General features: G+C 44.6%; 2 long non-coding RNA genes and 1 pseudogene across 3 annotated transcripts; 1 reads left to right on the forward strand and 2 right to left on the reverse strand.

Annotated features, from left to right (window-relative positions):
- The first annotated feature begins 827 nt into the window (after nt 1-827).
- LOC147350288 (large ribosomal subunit protein eL20 pseudogene) lies at nt 828-1,517 on the forward strand (annotated as a pseudogene).
- A 1,398-nt stretch (nt 1,518-2,915) lies between these two features.
- On the reverse strand, nt 2,916-6,574 carry LOC147350289 (uncharacterized). Of its 2 annotated transcripts, none has more exons than XR_015148702.1 (2): nt 5,838-6,574; nt 2,916-3,992 (listed from the first exon to the last, which is right to left on the reverse strand). It is a non-coding gene; the product is annotated as an uncharacterized LOC147350289 (long non-coding RNA). The 2 variants fall into 2 exon arrangements; XR_015148703.1 differs by having other exon boundaries at nt 5,601-6,574.
- Nucleotides 6,575-14,438: 7,864 nt separating this feature from the next.
- On the reverse strand, nt 14,439-17,317 carry LOC147350290 (uncharacterized). The gene is made up of 2 exons (XR_015148704.1): nt 17,178-17,317; nt 14,439-15,204 (listed from the first exon to the last, which is right to left on the reverse strand). It is a non-coding gene; the product is annotated as an uncharacterized LOC147350290 (long non-coding RNA).
- Between the last annotated feature and the right edge of the window lie 696 nt (nt 17,318-18,013).

Raw genomic sequence — 18,013 nt, forward strand, 5'->3', positions numbered from 1 at the left:
AGAACTGAATGTCATAGAGCTTGGTGAATGCATTGCACTGTCTTTGCCATAGAGGCTAAAGGAGCGTTTCATATTTCATGTTTCAGTGCGGGGGCAGGGGAAGGGGAGTGCAGCATTTTTAATATTTTTAATTATTAATATTGTAACCTTTACCCTATTTCTTCTATGCATTTCTCTTCAGTACAGATTTATCATGCAAGCCCCCTCAATCAGTCACTTAGAATATAAAAGTTTTCACTATGTTCTGAAAAATTACAGTAAACACATTATACAAGTAGGATTGTTCCATGTAAACAGTCTGGTTTCAAAGTCCATGGGTGTTGTTTATGAGATAAAAGTGTCCAGAGATTCAGCAAACATTTGCTATTGATGGTGAAAATGACAGCAGATTACTTCTGCCTGATCTCTGACCTTAACCCTTTCCATCTCAAAACTCTCCCTACAAAGGCCTGCTGCTCTTCCCTGTTCCACTGTGTTTAGCTCCCAGTTCTACTGGGGAAATAACGTCATTTCTACAGCCTCAAGTGTTCAGTCACTCCATCGTGTCTGACTCTTTGCAGTCCCACGGACTAGCCCACCAGTCTCCTTGGTCCGTGGAATTTCCTAGGCAAGAACACTGGAAGGGGTTGCCATTTCCTACAGAAGGGGATTTCCCCCACCCAGGGACCGAACCCACATCTCCTGCATTGGCAAGCGGGCTCTTTACCACTAGTGTGGCCTGGGAAGCCTCTGTGGCCTCAGGTCAAGCCCAAGTGAGTCTTCTCAAGTCTTGAGTTTTGGAGCTACTCCTGATCTATAGGCAGTCCTTCACTTTCTACTACTGTTCATTATACATACTTCTCTCTGCATCAAGGTAGTTTCTTTCTTACATATCATCACCCTCTACAGATCTGTGTGCCTCAGCACTCCCTCTGTGTGGCACAATCAACAGCACACACTGGCCTTTTCAAGAGCGGTGGCGATCGTGGATAGAGCGCCATGAAGGCCTCAGGGATGCTTCGAGAGTATACGGTGGTGGGGCTCTGCCTGCCAACCCCCAAATGCTGCACACCGCCCCTCTATTGCATGAGAATTTTTGCACCTAATCATGTTGTTGCCAAGTCCCACTTCTGGTACTTTGTGTCTCAGTTGAAGAAGATGAAGAAATCCTCAGGGGAAATTGTCTACTGTGGACAGGTGTTCGAGAAATCTCCCCTGCGAGTGAAGAACTTCAGCATCTGGCTACGCCAGGACTCCCACAGCGGCACCCACATGTACCGGGGGTACCAGGACCTGACCACCTCTGGCGCCATCACCCAGTGCTACTGAGACATGGGTGCCCGGCACCGAGCCCGGGCCCACTCCATCCAGATCCTGAATGTGGAGGAGATCGCAGCCAGCAAGTGCCACCGACCAGCGGTCAAGCAGTTCCATGACCCCAAGATCGAGTTCCTGCTGCCCCACCGGGTCCTCCGTGGCCAGCACAAGCCACGCTTCACCACCAAGAGGCCCAACACCTTCTTTTAGGTGCAGGCCCTCTGTCCACAGGTCTGCCCAAATAAAACTTAGTGGGAAAACCTAAAAAAAAAGAAGCGAGGGCCCCTTATCACTGAATCCTCAATGCTTACTATGGTCTCTGGGTCAGCTGTTGTCACTGACCTTCTCACCAGCTTCCAGAAGTGAGGAGGACTCTATGGACAAATACTTCTTCTCCACTTCCCCAGTTAACTGCTTATACCCAGGGCCCACCCTCAGCCTCAAGTTAGGGGTCAAAGAGCCTCAGGGAGATCAGAAGGACTCAGAAGCAGGAGGAGGAGCCCTGATGTCTATCAGCATTTGCCAAGAAACTACTGTTTTCTCCACAATTCTAAGAGCTTCTGATGGACTGTCTCCAGGAATCCTCAGAATGCCTAAAGACTATTATGATTTCCCTTTAACAGAAAGTTACATAACCTGCCTAAGGCACACACGAGTAGTTGGTGGAGGGGCACCCAACACAGGATCAAGGAGAGAAACAGGGAGACGAGGAGGGGATTCCTTCTTTGGTATGAAGAAAACTGAGAGCAGGAAGATGCTAGTGCCCCACTTCTCCCCCTCCTCATCCTGCCCCCTACCCCCACCCCCTTCCCACCTGTCCCACCCAGAGCCAGGGGCTCCCTGCCTCCCTCTCTGACAGGCCCAGCTGCAGTTTCCCTGGCTTATTTTTCAACACTCAGTGCGAAATGGGTTAACTACATTCAAAGGGGGAAAAGAGAAGGAAACTGTGCTTTGGCACTTAACCCCAAAAGCATTCTTCCAGCCAATTTTCCATGAATAAAGTCTTAGACTCAGTCGTGTCTGACTCTTTGTGACCCCATGGACTATAGCCCACCAGTCTCCTCTGTCCATAGGATTCTCGAGGCAAGAATACCAGAGTGGATTGCCATTTCCTTCTCCAGGGGACCTTCCCAACCCACGGACTGAACCCGGGTCTCCTGCATTTCAGGAGGATTCTTTACCATCTGAGCCACCAAGGAAGCCTTCCATGAATAAAACTGGCCCTTTAAACCTCCAGTTTTCAAAGAAAAGAAAAAAGTACCATTTACACAGTCACGGAAAAGACAATCAACAAGCCTGACACTCTCAGCATGCTAACTCTCGTTACTTGCTAAGGAACCTCAGGTTCGTGAACTCTTTCCTCGGGAACATGGAACACCTCGTTCTTGTCAAGTCCCTGGTGACAAGGAGGAGCCACAGCTTTCCTCACAGGGAGCAGCCAGGACGGAAGCGAAGCAGAGCCCTCATCAGCCTGAGAACCCGGCCGACACCCCTCATGTCCCCGGTTGTGCTGGTGTGTCTGCTGAACAACGGGTACACTGTTGTCACCTCCTGGGGCTCCTCTCCCCACCCTCCCAGCTGGATCACTTCTCTATTGTCCACATTTAAAAAGCTCAGTCGGGTGGATGGAAATAGCAGCTCCCCGAGAACAAAATCAACTAGAACAGCCTGTGTTCCAAACTGAACTTTCTGCTCTTTCGGTTTCAATTGCTGTTCAGAAAGGAACTCACAATCGCCACCTCTGTCAGGTTTTGGCTTTGCAAAAGAGCCCACAAAATTCATTGAAACCTTCCCACCTTCCCAGAGGCTCAGGCTCAGCCATGGGAGGAATGTTGCCAAAATATGTGTCCCTTTTCCTTTTCCTTAAAGAACTGGTACTCAGGGTCAGCTAACAAAATGACTTAGTTTGAAATTCTTCTAAAAACCACATCAGAATCACGGAATCTCGGAGTCCTTTTTGGATGTTTTGGCCACATGTTTGCTGGCATTTAGAAACATCAACAAATCTTCTCTGACCAAAACCAATTCTTTTCATCCCTCTGACTGAGAATTTATTTCCATTTTTCCTAACAATCCCAGTGGAACTTCAATTTGAGACTGAGCTACAATATTTAGGATGAAATTTCTTGTCCACTCTTGGTCAGCAGGTGCTCCCTCAGTGGGCTCAGGGAACCAGCAAACCCCTGGGGCTTTTGGGGATCTGCCTTCAGCCAGTCACTGCAGGAGAGGGGTCACCAATGCTTAGGGACAGGAGTCCTGCCACACCCATGCCCACTTCTACTCCCTGATGGAGACACACTGAGACGGGAAAGGAATCATCTACTGCAGGAGCCAGTCCACATAGTTTATCTTCATCTTCAGTGTTCAGAATGGTACCCACACACACAGCATGTTTCCCAGACCCATAAAGCTGCAGCTCAGGTTTCACTATTTAAGGAGCAGATGTCATGTCCTATTTTGTTTCGTGGTTTATCATATTTTGCACGGTTGCAGCCGTTTTGCCTCCTCTGAGATGACAGAACATCTTGAGCTGGTGTGACACATGGGTGGGGGTGCCGTGGGAGTCTGTCTCTACTCCTTACTACTATGTTATTGACAGCACCTTTTAATGCTATTAGTAAAACAGTCTTTACTGACGAGGAGACCACATCGCTGAATATTGAAGGAGCAAGGGTCTGCATTTCCCTGGCAGGACCCTGTCAGAAAAACAGACAAGAAGGCATCAATTATCAATGAGGGTTTTGGTCCAGAGGCTACTGGTGCGTAGAAATCGAACTATGTGTGAGGATTCCAGCTTCTAGATTGTTTCTGAGCTGTCATTTGATTTTCACCTGGACATGATTCTAAGCCAGCGCTTGTCTTCGTCACACTCTCCTGGAGTTACCACTGACTTGCGTTCTAGAACAGGGCTGCGGCTCACCCATTTTGTACCTGCAGCACCTCTCAGGGTGCCTGGCACAGTGCAGGGCACTGTCAGGGGTGACAGGTCAGCTCCCCACCCATCCCCGCCTTGCTCTGTGCCTGCACCAGGAGGGCTTCCTTGTCTCCGGCTTCTGGATGGATTCCACCCCTGGAGCACACTGGCAGGAAATGGGAGGGAAGAAGGAAAGGGGAGGAACAGAAATCAGAGCCCCTTCCAGCCCAGCTTTGGTCTGGCAGCAGCTTCGTCCCTCTGCTGAAGCCACGCAAGCAGCTTCTCCTTTGGCTGCAGCTCTCACTAAATCTCAGCAGCTCTCACCAATGATTACTCCCTCCTTTTACTCTGCAGGCCCAGGGTGAAGGCTCCCTCCGCTGCTAGTCTCACCAGCATAAGGGGTCTGGGTGGCGCTGCTGCTGCTGCTAAGTCACTTCAGTCGTGTTCAACTCTGTGCGACCCTATAGACAGCAGCCCACCAAGCTCCGCCGTCCCTGGGATTCTCCAGGCAAGAACACTGGAGTGGGTTGCCATTTCCTTCTCCAGTGCATGAAAGTGAAAAGTGAAAGTGAAGTCGCTCAGTCGTGCCCGACTCCCAGCGACCCCATGGACTGCAGCCCACCAGGCTCCTCCGTCCATGGGATTTTCCAGGCAAGAGTACTGGAGTGGGGTGCCATTGCCTTCTCTGCTGGGTGGCCCTACCCATACACTATTTGCAAAGTCGGGAGTCAGGGAGTTCTCACACGCTGAGTGAAATGTGAAGAAATTTCTAGAAGCACTCCAAACAGTACTCCCAAAGTCCACTGGGGAAACTGGGGCTGAAAGAAATAGGCAGAACTTTAATCCCTGATCTTATTTCCTTTCTATGTATTTTACATATTGGATTTCCAGGTAAGATTATAACAAATAACTTAATTTTTAATTTAAAAACAATTGAAAACCATGGATGTATTATGGAATGTAAATAGTTTGACATTAGGGTTCTTTTCTATCTGGTTCATTGAGAACCCCCAAAGTTTGGAGGAGGGTGGGCACGGAGTAGGCTTTTGATAAATATCTGTTGAGAAAAACATAAATGAATAATCTATTAGCCCACTGAATCCTCACAACAGCCGTATATGAAAAACAAGGCGGGTATTTTCTCTCACACTTTCCTAGGAGGAAACCCAGCCTCAGAGACTTGACCAAAGGCAGGTCACCCATGCCCACCAGGAGCTTGGTCTCAGTGGTTTATTAGGAGTAAATGTACCTGCATGTAGGGGCTGCAGTGTGTTCACATCCTTTCTCTTACCCATATTAAAAGGTGCTCAGAAATGAATAAACAGCAAAGATGACTGAGAAAATTCAAGTATTTCATGCAGTGGAAGACTAACAAATCTAAAGTCAGTACCTCGGTATAACATTAAAATCAAAAGTCTTTCAACAGACTTGAAGGCACCATTGTGGGCTGATGTCACCCCCTTCACCAGGCCTGGGACACAGGTCCCCTAACTGCAGTGCTGTGACCTCTTTTTCCAGATCCTATAGGTCTGACAGATGTCTTCTTTTCTTCCACACACTTTCTTCTACCCTCAGATTCCCAAATATTTAAGATCCAGAATCTACCCTCAGAATATCCCCTCCCTACCCCAGTGAGAACTGCAGAGCTTCCAGCTCCTCCAGGGCATCACCCTGCCTTTTCCCATGTCTTCTTTCTCAGGCCACAGAGAAGAAAGTGGAGCCCAGCGGCCAGAGTGAACACAGGAAGTGGAGGGGCACGGATCTCAGTCTGCGGCAGAAAGAAACCAGACGTCCATCCAGGGAAGGCAATCTCAGTGGGCAGACCATCAAGCTGTTACTTTAAGACCCCTCAGGCAGACCATCAAGCTGTTGCTGTAAGACCCCACCCGCCTCAGGTATAAGCAAAAAGAGAGCTGAGTGGGGGTGGGGAGATACAAGCATTCCTGGGTCTGTTATCTCCTCCCCACCTGGAGGGCTCTCCTTAAGCCCAGGACTCACTTTACTCAACCTGAAGCAGGAGGAGGCTATCTGATGTGTGATTTCAGAGGAATCGGAAAATCCTCCCAGCCAGAAACCCCACCAACTTGAGGTTTCTTTAGTGTTAATCACCTTCCTTTACAGTCTATTACTAAAGAGAAGAACGAAGTTAACAGGCAATCACACAGTGCTGCACTGGCAAGAGTGCAGACAGAGGTGGGCTTTGAACCTGCTGGAAAACTGGGGCTTTGGGTGCCTTGTTCAAGAAGAAAAGAATGCTTGTCCAATTAGCAATAGCATATGCTAACATTCAGGTTTCCCAGGTGGCACCAGCAGTAAAGAACCTGCCTGCCAATGCAGGAGACGTTAAGAGATGGGGTTCCATCCCTGGGTCGGGAAGATCCCCTGGAGGAGGACACGGCAACCCACTCCTGGAGAATCCCATGGACAGAGGAGCCTGGTAGGGCTACAGTCCATGGGGTTGCAAAGAGTCAGACACGACTGAAGTGACTTAGCATGCAGGCACATGCTAATAGTGACAGGAAAAACAAGAAATCTCTCAAGCTACTCCGTGATTTGAGGCCCTTCCCTGTTCACCACAGACTAAAACAACACAACTCGGCCAACACAGCAGCCGGACTGGGATGACTTATTTCATCATGTCCCTTCCTTCCTAGTGGCTGTCTGATATTCATCCTCCAACTTGGGGCTTGTGGGAGATGGAACAAAAGGCAGTTGTGAAATATGGATGCCAACACAGTCCCAGTTCATTTGAGACAATCGTGACCTTAGATGTTCTATTAGAGGCGCCCCACTGCACACTATATCTGATCAGAAGGTGTGTTTTCAAATGAACATGTGAAACAGACACACAGGACAGACTGGTGGTTGCCAAGGGAGAGGACACTGGGGAAGCAATGGAGTAGGAGGCTGGGGTCAGCAGGTGTGAAGTTTTCATATACAGAATGGATAAACAAGGTCCTATTGTATGGCACAGGGAACTATATTTAGCATCCTATGATAAATCATAATGGAAAAGAATATTAAAAAGAATGTACATATATGTATAATTGAATCACTTTGCTGTACAGCAGAGTCGGACATGACTGAGCGACTTCACTTTCACTTTTCACTTTCCTGCATTGGAGAAGGAAATGGCAACCCACTCCAGTGTTCTTGCCTGGAGAATCTCAGGGACCGGGGAGCCTGGTGGGCTGCAGTCTATGGGGTCACACAGAGTCGGACACAACTGAAGCGACTTAGCAGCAGCAGCAGCAGCTGTACAACAGAAGTTAACAAAACAGTGTAAATCAAGTATACTTCAATTTGAAAAAAATATTGATAAAAAAAGGATGCACACTTTAACTTTTAGTTAAGAAAACAGTCATGATAAATAGCCTTGGGAAAGCAAAGTTTTTCTTTCAATCAGGAAAACAGATAGGACTATGGTCTCTGCCTTTCACTAGCTGGGTAACTGCACAGCTCAAACTCTCAACAACAATTTTCTCAAAAGCAAATGGGGTAATGCTAACTGACTCACAGGGTGGTGAGGAATAAATCAAGTTAGATAAACCACCTAAGGCTGCTATTAAAATGCCTGGGACATTAACAGACCTTCAACAAATAGTAGCTTTGAAACAGAATGTAATTATCAGCCAGAAATGGATTCTGGTTTAATGGTAAACCTGTAACCTGCCTTCACTGGTCAAGCTGGCTTTAACTGCGGCTAGGAAAAACTTGCAAAAAAAAAAAAAAAAAAAAACACAAAACTCCTCCAAGTGTCACGTAGCCTAATTGTTTGCCAAGTTGTTTTTCAGGAACTTTTTTGAGTCAGCTGTGTCTAGTTTGAGCTTGAGCCAGTCAGGACTGGTTAAGATCACCAACCGTTCAACTGGCTATTTGTGTGTCCATTCCAAAAATGATGACATTTTGACATCAGAGGGTTCAAAATTCACCCTCAGAAGGTGCTACCATCAACATTTTCTGAACATGTAGCCCAGGGGAAAGGCTTTGATTAGTATCATCTGTGCAGGACAATGATTGCCTCACCTTTTCTTATTTCCAATCACCTTCCCCCACACTCCCCAGGGCTCAGCTTTATCCCATAGATATCCCGAGCTCCTTGCCTTCCGCAAGGGGTTTTGAGATTTGTTTTCCCATTTTCCCACTTGACTGTCTCGTGAGTAAACCCTTTCTCTGCTGCAAACTTCAGCATCTCAGCGTTTGGCTTGCTGCACATCAGGCAAAGGAATCTGGTTTGGTCACAGCTTTTGCTGTTATTTGGGTGTTCAGAGAGCAGGAAAGTGTTCTTCTGGGAGAGTTGTATGGATGGATGCAGGGAACTTAGGTACAGATAGACCCACTGCACTGCCCTGGAGAAGTTCAGGTGACAAGGAGTGCTGGGAAGGGTGAGAAGAGGATCTAGTCAGCACAGGAACATGAGGCTCCAGGGACCGGAAGGGTCTGGCTCCCAGTGGCGAGGAGAGGAATCCATTTGGGTGGAGCCCAGAGCCCAGCTGTTTGTTTCCTTCCTTCCCCACCTACACCCTGCCCCTGGCATTGCTGACTCCCACGTGAAGGTTACTGAAGCCTGCGGGGACTTCAGCTCAAGGCCAGGTGGGCCAAAGAGGAGAAGGACATAGTGAGGGAAGACGATGGGGACTCAGAACAGGGCCTCCAGCTTTCACTCCACCAACTAAAGCCCAAAGGACAACTCGAAGGGCGGTCAGACTTGTCCGCAGTCTGCCTCAGGCACATCGTTCATCTACACCCGCAGTTTATCAGAGTCCAGCCTGCACCCATGCCTCCAAAATCAGCTTCCCTCTCCACTACTTAACCTTCCCCTCTCCCAGGAGCTTACAGATGCAATGCCTCCTTCCTCCCTGTGACTAGATTTGGGGGAAACTTGGCACAGCAGGGGCCCGAGATGTGGCTGAAAACTTCACCTTGTAGAGGAGGACGCTGGTGTTCTAAAGGTTAGGAGAGTTTCCCTGCCACACATCCACGTGATGGCACAGCCTGGATGGAACACAGTTATCTTAATGGATTCCATATGCCGGGTGTGAGTACTTGTCCTGCAATCCCTGAGGAAGGTGACCATTCTCACAGTGTCCTGCAGGGAACACACTTCAAAGTCTGGAATCAAATCTGGACTCTAATCGATGAATGATCTTAGACAAGCAGCTGAACCTCACAGAACCTCAGCCACTTCACCAATAAATTAGCATAATAATCTTCATAGGTTTCCCTGAGGAGTAAACGGGAGAGTATCTAATATAGCTCGAGCATGCCCCCAACACTGGAGGTATTCCATGCTACTTACTACCATCATTAATTACGTTGTGGTTCAGTCATTGAACTTCAGATTGCTAGAGAAAGCTGGAGGGTTCAGGAACCAGAGGAAAGAGGACTCTTCTGATGAGGAGAAGGCCAAGGCCGGTTTGCTTCACGTCTTTGGTAATTCTGAGGCCCGCCAAACTTAAGGTCCCAGGGGGAAGGTGGATCCAAGCCAGAGGAGAACAGAGAGCTCTGACCTCTAAGTTCCTCTTGGCTGTTTGATCACGTTCTTTCTCAAGCATCTGACCTTGAACACAGGGGACTCGGGGGCGGTAGGAAGAGCGCTGAAAGTGACAGGCACAGCACAGCAGAGCTGTCCTTGGAATGGAAGCAGAACTCCTGGGACCTCAGCATCCTCACTGGGAATGCCAAGGGTCTAATAATGCCCATACAATGACTCAAAACTTTAAAAAAAATATGAGAGACGAGCAGAAGAAAATTAACCCTGAAAACTATTCAATATCAAATGACAGCAACTGATTCTTTGTCAACAGTCAGAGAGCTAACAAAACTACAGCAGCTGCTGAAAGATGGTCTCTGCCCCACTGACAGGCTTTACACTGGAATTCCAGCTGCTGCCCTATTGGCCACGATACACTCGCACATTTTTTTAAATTAGTGTCCTAAATTTACCCAAAGTGCAAAAGGAACTTTCTTATGGGTATTTTTTAAAGGGAGGATTGGAAGGGGAAAAAAACCCTCAAATTTTAAGGACCAAAGCCAATTACTTAAAAATCTTGAGTGTTCAATTAGAGAAAGATAACCTGACTTCACTCTAAAAATTGTGAATTCAAAATTTAGCCCTCTCAATAAGAAAAGATTAGAAAGAGAAGGGAGCACGTCTAATATTTAGCTTTTATCAAGGCATAACCCACACCTGGAAATCATTAAATGTCAAAAACGAGAAAGCATTTCATACAATACATGTGGGCTCAATAAACCATGTCCTTGGGTCTATTCCTGCTCCTCTGTACAAAGAGCACAAGTGTGTGTGCGTGCGTGAGTGTGTGTGTGTGAGAGAGAGAGAGAAGCTGAGGACTGCATTTGGAGCACTCCTATGTCTTACCTCCCTCTACTGGAGGAAGAGCACATATGTGTGTGGTGTGTGCATGGAGTGGCTAAAGTGGGGGTGGAAGTGTGGGGAGGTGGGGGCGGGCCTGGGGGAAGAAAGAGTGGAAAGCAGAAAGCCTAGAATTTCTGTCCCAAGCCTGAAGTAAAGCTTCTGTATGATCTACCGCCAGCTTTTGATCAGGTCCCAGCACAGGCAGGAGCAGCAGACAGGCCAACTCTGACCTCACAAAGGGGAACTTCAATCTAAAAATGCTAATCAAACATTTTCTCTGCAGAATCTGCCAGTAAAGCCTTCTCTCTGGTATAGACTTAGCTATGAATTCATCTCCCAGTGGTCAGGGCCCTCTCTCTGAGGCTACTTTATGATCTTAGGTTACCAGATAGTCAGGCATTGGAAGGGTGATAATTTTGAATTACCAGGGCCCTAGACTTGATTGGCACCAAACGACCCAGAGAGACTTCTAAGCAATAGAAAAGTAATCTAAACCAGTGAGCCTTAATTTGGGGTCTTCAGATACTAAAGGCTCCTTTGAATGTAGTGGAAAAAAAAAAGAAAAGAAAAGGTCAGAGATATTTAAGACTGTAGTTAAAAAAAAACCCACTGTATCTTCATTTGCCTACTTTAATGCTACAAACACTTACTAGACTCCCAAGGTTTTTTCACTTTTAGCTAAAGTTATGTCAATTCATTTTAGTTACATAGGTACTTTGTGACTCACAGGTAATCCAATATTTTAAAAACACAAACATAGATCAGAGTGGTTCTTTATACAATAGAAGTATTCCTCACTTCACCAAAATATTCAGTGTTTAAAAATTAGCCTTTTCATATGGATCTCACCTTAGCCTTTTAATATGCATTGAGTAACAGCAAATTTATAGTTGTAGTTGTACCAAATCCCTTGGGAATTGTATATTCAGTTTAGTTCTGACACAAATGTTTTAACTAACGGCTGTTCTGGGAGGCTGGCTAGCATCCTTTCTGAATGTTGAGAATTTTAATAAGGATAAAATCTAAATCTGAAACTATCCTGTCTCTGCATGAGTGTACATCCTCCTCCTCCATTTTTAATAGTGATTTTTAAAAATTGTATACATACAAAAATTTGTGCATAATTAATGTGTACAATTTGAGTTTAGTGATAAGCGTGTGTATGTGTGCTAGGTCGCTTCAGTCATGTCCAACCCTTTGCGACCCTATGGACTGTACCCACCAGGCTCCTCTGTCCATGGGACTCTCCAGGCAAGAATACTGGAGTGGGTTGCTATTTGCTTCACCAGATCTTCCCCACCCAGGGATCGAACCCACGACTCTTATGTCCCCTGCATCAGCAGGTGGGTTCTTTACCACTAGCGCCACCTGGTGATTTTAAACGGTGATAACATGTTGTTGTACTCAAATTTTTTTTCACGTAGGTTTCTATTGCATAAAGTCAGGTATAGCCATAGTTTGTAAAAACATGTACAAAGAGGATGAGGGGCATTGATGGAACCGATGTCATCTATCCCCTCCCCCCATTTCCCTGGGTAACTGAGATTTGTTTTGAAGCCACTTCCCAAGCAATTGGATTCTACATGAAGTGGTAGCGGTTGGTTCATGGTCAGCCCAGGAGACGTCAGATTGTTCTTTGTCCTTTGTTGACACATCAGCAAGCTGAAAATTGTACTGAGTAGTGGCTTTGGCATGTTCTACATCTGGGCCAATGAGGACTGCAGTCAGGGTGAACCCTCCTTGTTTACTTTCACTAGTGACCCTGCCTGCCAAAGGAGCTAGAGGCCTTGATTTCTCAAGAGAAGATGCTACATACGGTAGATCTAAGCTACTTACTTTTCCTTGGAGGAAAAAAAAAACCTTGCAAATTTTTTAATACGTAGCTTTAAAAACCTCCTATCTGAAAAGCAAAGTTTTCTAGTAGCATTTATTAGGCAGCTTGCTGTAATGTGTTTAGTAAAGGAAACAAGGAAGTGATGGTTCTTAATCAAAAAAGCACAGTAAGAGAAAGAATGTACACCATGTCCCGCCTATTTCACAGAATAGCAGAGTTCTTGGTCTTTCCTGGGACTTCACAGTTTAATTCAACAGGATGATTGCTATGTAATTATAAAACCCTGCTGACTTATTTAGTATTCTCTTGAAATCTGGAGAAGGAAATGGCAACCCACTCCAGTATTCCTGCCTGGAGAATCCCAGGGACAGAGGAGCCTGGTGGGCTGCCATCTATGGGGTCGCACAGAGTCAGACACGACTGAAGCGACTTAGTGGCAGCAGCAGCTCTTGAAATCAGACCTTGAGTTAAGCACCAGGCACAAGGAGTCTATCTCAGAGATTATGCCAGAAGCAGGAGCACGTGATCTGAGAATGAGACAAGGAAAGAGGGAGAGTCCAGGTAAGGGTGCATTACTTGTCTTTCTCTGCACTTTCCTCTCTCTTTTAGGTCACTCTGTGGCCAATAGCCATGTGACTGAGCTTGGAAAAGGAGCCTCCAGTCAAGTCCTCGAGGGCTGGAGCTGCAGCTCACAGCTTGCCTGCAGCCTCCCGATAGACGGTGGGCCAGAACTACCCAACTAAGCCACTCAAGGATTTCTGACATTCAGACACTCCACTGCTGCTGCTGCTTGGTCGCTTCAGTTGTGTCTGACTCTGTGTGACCCCATGGACTGTAGCTTGCCAGGCTCCTCTGTCCATGGGATTCTCCAGGCAAGAATACCGGAGTGGGTTGCCTTGCTCTCCTCCAGGGGATCTTCCCAACCCAGGGATCGAACCCAAGTCTCCTGCATTACAGGTAGATTCTTTACCACTGAGCCACCAGGGAAGCCCTCAGACACTTTGTGAGATGACAAGTTTGTTGTTTTAAGCTGCTAAATTCTGGGTTAATTCATACTGCAGCAATAGATAACCAACACTGTTCATATTAAGTAGAGTATTAAGTGGTACTAAGATATCAAATTTTCAAAGAATACTGGATGACATGAAAAAGTGATGAGTACACAATATTAGGTGGAAGCAGCAGGAAGCAGTACCATCTGCGGAGTGTGTTGCATAAACGTTGCTTTCGTCCTATTAGCACATGTCCATCCCTGCTTTCTTCCACTAACAGAATTTCCCTTTCTCGTATGAAAACAACTCCGTGTGTTTCCAGTGGTGCTGACTCCAACCCATGTAGGCCAAAGAAGTGACTCAGGCCAAAGTTTAAGTTCCTCGTTCACTTGGCACATCATCAAAGATGGACTAATGAGAACAATTTCTGTACTTTTTCTTCCTTGAGTCATTAAGGGAGAAAAGGACCTGAACTTTCAAAAAAAGTTCAAGATGGTAAGGGTATCAGATGCCCTGGATTGAGTAGTTCTCAAGATGGTAAGGGTATCAGATGCCCTGGACTGAGTAGTTCTCCAAGTTAGAACCAACCTTGGGATTTTCGGTTATGAAACAATAAACTTGGCTTAATTGGGACTGAGGTTCTGTGGTACAACACAATAGTATCTCAAATTTTTATAAAAATAAATAAAATTACTTACAAACAGAGAAAATGGTAGAATCTACCAAATGTTAACAGTGGTTCTATCTAGATTTGTGGTTTCAAATTAGTGACCTTGCTGCACCAGAATTTTTAAAACACAGATTCTCAGGCTTCATATTGGGAAACTTTAACCCAGCAGCTCTAGATTAGAGACCAGAAATGTAGATTCTTAATAAGCTCTCCATAGTGATCAACAAACAGCAGTGGAAAGAAGTGAGTCTACAGGAGTAGATTATAAGTGAATTTTTTTTTCTCTACATGCATTTTCCAATTTTATGATGAACACGTACTATTTGGGTAATGAGTACATTTCTTCAAAGGACAACTTTTAGTGACTTGATAATGTTTAATATTTATTATTTACTTTTACATATTTGGCCATGCCAGGTCTTGGTTGAGGTGTGTGGGATCTAGTTCCCCGACTAGGGATCGACCCTGGGCCCCTGCATTATGAGCTCAGAGTCTTAGTCATTTGACCATCAGGGAAGTTCCAGTGTTTAATATTTGACATGAAATTTTTTATTGCAAGGAATCAAAAACCCCATTGGTTAGTAGATCAGCAAAAATAAAATACTTAGACATTATTTACTATGACAGTAAGCATTTCTTAACTCTGATAAAGAATATGGTCCAGCTTTTGGGGCAAAGTATACAGCAGATGGGAGCAAGAACCCAGCTCCCCAGGGCCTTTCTTATCTCTAAAGAACGTGTGAGGGCCACACCACTTCAGAGGAATCTTGAATTTTCTCACCTGCAGGCTTCTATTTCCCACTAATGCCAGAAACACATCATCAATATCCTAACTCCAGCCCCTTCCCTACAAGACAAAGAAACTTCCACGTGACTATTACACAGACTTACTATCCTTCCTGGTCAGATTTCATCTCTTTAAGAACCCATAAGAGTTCTGCTGCTACCCAAGGGGTTTCTTGCTAAGGGCTGTCCAACACCATCTCTACCATGTTTAAAGCTGTGCTTTGTCTACATGTTGATTTTAAAAATTGAAAACAGGGAATTCTCACACGGTCCAGTAGTTAGGACTCCACACTTTCACTGCCAAGGGCTCAGGTCAGGGAACTAAGATCCCACAAGCTGCACAAAAAAAATATATAAATAAGTTAAAAATAAATAAGGAACGTTTATATTGTTAGTCTATGTAATACTGATCACTACGGGGCCACATAATGTCCTGGGATTCCATTTCCTTCTCCCATTTCCAAATGATTCCAAAGTTCAGATCTAATGGATCCTCCCTTCTTACAGGCTATTCATTCTTCAAGATCATCAGCAATTTTGTCTGTTTATTTGCTTCATATTTGGACCTTGGCTTCAGGGTGTGGCTTTTTTTTTCCCCAGGGAGTTTCTAAATACTCTTGGTTTTTTCTGAGTTCCATCTACCCCCTCATAGCCTACATATTCTGCCTCCATGTATCTCATCTCCACTTCCTTCTAGAACATCTTCAAGAAACTTCTCCAGAAATAGTGCAGGAGAAGAAAAATACCTGAGCCATTGAACGTCTGAAAAGTCTTCGATTTTGTTGACAATAATTCATATTTGTTTGGCTATAAAAGTACAGCTTTGAAATCATTTTACCACTAGTTTGCTCCTGAACAGAAATTCTAAGTAAAAAGCTCTGTATATATAGCAGAGTTTATCCATTAACAAGATTTTAGAAGGAATGATGCAAAACATAACTGAAAAGCATCAGCACATATGCTAGAGGCCCCCAGTTTTCCTTGCATGTTCAAGTTCTTTAGGGAAAAAAACCTCCCAGCTTTTATTCGGAAGGTAAATTCCAGCTACCTGCTCTCAAATGGAGACATAAGAGAGAGAGTATGAAGACAGTGGGCACAGGCTTTTATAGGCAGACTCTTAGTACACACTGTAGCTTCAGCACCCCTCTCTACCTGCTAACAAGGGCACAGCCTGGGGGGTTGCCATGGCAGAAGACTCACTATATCACTGCGTTTTCGCACCTTGGGTTGCAAATTCTTCCTCTCTTATTTTCCCAACTTGCAATAGTAATTGACATATCTCATCTGTTGATACCTCCATCCTATTATCTTTACTTTGATTTGAATTTTTATTATTTGCTATTAGTTTAAGGAAGCAACGAGAAGAGACAAACATGAATCCTCTGTTTGCCATCCTAAATAAGAAGCTGTCTTCTTAGGAAGAGCTTTTAAAGTTGGCAAGAAATGGGGCAGCTACCAAAAAGCCTCTAATGACATCTTTTAATCAAGGGCACAACTCTCATGATTTAGAGCAAATGTGAGGAATCCTCTTTATGATGAAGATGGAGAAGAAGGCCAGGGATTAGTTCATATCTAGGGTCAGACATAACCACTCTAAGTCCATAAGAGGTGTTAGACAGTTCCAGCCACCCTGACCTGAGAGCCTGGGACCTCCAAATTCCTGTTTAGATGACCAACCAGCCATTACACTGACCTCTTTGACTCCTTTAAGAAGGAAGAGAGGAAGTTTAAGATATTTGAGGATTTTCTCTACAGTTTATAAATTATTTCTATCTAAAAAAAGTATTATAAGCTTAAAATAGACTGTTATAACTATAAGATGTTTTGAATAAGCTTCATGGAAAATCACAAAGGAAAAACCTGTGGGAGACACACAAAACATAGAGACAGGAATAAAAGCATACCACGAGAAAAAAATAATCATCAAATCACAAAGGAAGACAGCAAGAAAGTTAGAGAGGAACAGAACTACCAAATAGTCAGAAAATAATTAATAAAGTGGCAATACTAAGCCTTTACCTATCAGTAATTACTTTAAATGCAAATGGATTAAATTCCCCAATCAAAAGACAGAGTGGCTGAATGAATTTTAAAAATAAGATCCAACTATATGTGCCTATAAGTTTTAGCTTCAGGACACATAGGATGAAAGCAAAGAGATGGATGAAGATATTCAACATAAATGATAACCAGAAGAGAGGAGGGGTTGTTATATTTGTAGCAGACAAAACAGAGCAAAGAAGGTCATTATATAATGAAAAAAGGGTCAATTCAGCAAGAGGACATAACAACTATAACTGTATATGTACCCAGTGTCAGATCAGATCAGTCGCTCAGTCGTGTCCGACTCTTTGCAACCCCATGAATCGCAGCACGCCAGGCCTCCCTGTCCATCACCAACTCCCAGAGTTCACTCAGACTCACGTCCATCGAGTCAGTGTAGAAGCACCTAAATGTATGAAGTAAATATGAACAGAATGAAGAGAGATATACATAGCAATACAATAACAGTAAGGGACTTCAATACCCCCACTTTCAACAATCAATAGATCAGACACAAAATCAATAAGGAAAAGGGGACTTGAACAACACTCTAGACCCAATGTACCAAACTGACATATAAAAGACATTTTCTCCAAAAGCAGCAGAATCCAAGTTCTTCGCAAGTTCAACACAGTATATTCTCCAAGACAAATCATATATGTTAGGCCACAAAACAAGTATTAAATTTACAAATGAAATCATATCAAGTATCCTTTCTGACCAACATGCTGAGAAACTAGAAAACAATAATAAGAGGAAAAGTGGAAAGTTAACAAATTTGTGAAAATTAAACCACATACTCCTGAACAGCATTGGGTCAAAGAAGACATCAAAAGTCAAAAAATATCTTGAGACAAACAAAACTAGAAGCACAAGACATGAAAACTTATAGGATGCAGCAAAAGCTGTTCTAAAAGACAAGTCTATAGCAATGAAAAACAGACTGGAGGATCCTCAAAAAATTAAAAATAGAATGGTTGTATGATCCAGCTATTCCAATTCTGGGTATTTATGAAAAAAAAACAATCCAGGTTAGGATCTTGAAGAGACACTTCTGTGTTCAGTGCATTATTCACAGTAACCAAGATATAGTGAGTGAAAG

The sequence above is a fragment of the Bos grunniens genome, chromosome 20 (genome assembly GCF_055505025.1).
Source record: "Bos grunniens cultivar Pamir isolate PY7600 chromosome 20, Bosgru_T2T1.0, whole genome shotgun sequence".
NCBI lineage: Eukaryota > Metazoa > Chordata > Mammalia > Artiodactyla > Bovidae > Bos > Bos grunniens.